Genomic DNA, 942 nt, shown 5'->3' on the forward strand with positions numbered 1-942 from the left:
GAAACTTCTCACTATTAGTCCCTTTATAATAAATAATCAATTTAACAAAATCTTTTTTTTAAAATCTCACCCCCTGAATCCTTCTATTTTTCAGATCTCCTACTCACCATGTGATTCTAACGTTTTATACTTTCTGTAACAGTCCCTTGAAATTTTTAATTGGTTTCTTTCCTTCTCTTTTCACCTTAATGTTACTGCTGGGACTTTTGAAGTTAACTGATTTCCAAAAAAGAAAAACTGAACACCAAAGCTCTTATTTACTTGGAACACTTTGATCGTTCTGGTTTAGCTGTTCCAAGAAAAGATACTGGATTCCAAGCCACATGTAGAAACAGTGGCTCTTGCTTGGTAGCAGGGGTTACCTTAACACAGAGTGTAGTCAAGTAAACAGGAGCATGGAGAAAGAACATCGCTCAACATTGGGACGAAAGCAATCTTATTTTAATACTTGTAAATAAGCTATTTCATGAATAGAAATCGAAGACTTCTGATTTTTTTAAAATACGTGTATCAGATCATGAGTTTATATTTAATGTTATTTTCTCTCTTATTAATATCGTTGTTGCTAAAAAACTCTATAATACACAAATAGTCTGTGAAACTTGTGTGTAGGATCTTAGGTTCATTTATGCCTGAGATGGAGAATCAAATGTCATTAGAAAATTTTAGCTGGATTTTTTTGGAGGGTGGGGACGGGATTAATCCAAAATACTTTTAATTGTCAGTTTAAATATTTTCTAAACATTTGATTCTTTCACATAATTAGATCAGTAACTTTCTTTGGTCCCACTGTCTTTTTGTCTTTTTGTTCGTTTTTAATTATTATTCACTAACAATCCTTCAATTTTGTTAAATTTTCAATGTAAGTTAATATGTCTTTTGGAATGTTATATTCATTGCTTTCCTTGTGGGTTTATTTTTATTATTATTATTCCTTTTATT

General features: G+C 30.8%; 1 protein-coding gene across 1 annotated transcript in view; it reads left to right on the forward strand.

The window, feature by feature from the left end:
* NEB (nebulin) overlaps window positions 1-942 on the forward strand; it is a 207,647-nt gene that overhangs the window by 193,801 nt on the left and 12,904 nt on the right.

The sequence above is a fragment of the Propithecus coquereli genome, unplaced genomic scaffold, assembly GCF_000956105.1.
Source record: "Propithecus coquereli isolate 6110/MARCELLA unplaced genomic scaffold, Pcoq_1.0 Scaffold118, whole genome shotgun sequence".
NCBI lineage: Eukaryota > Metazoa > Chordata > Mammalia > Primates > Indriidae > Propithecus > Propithecus coquereli.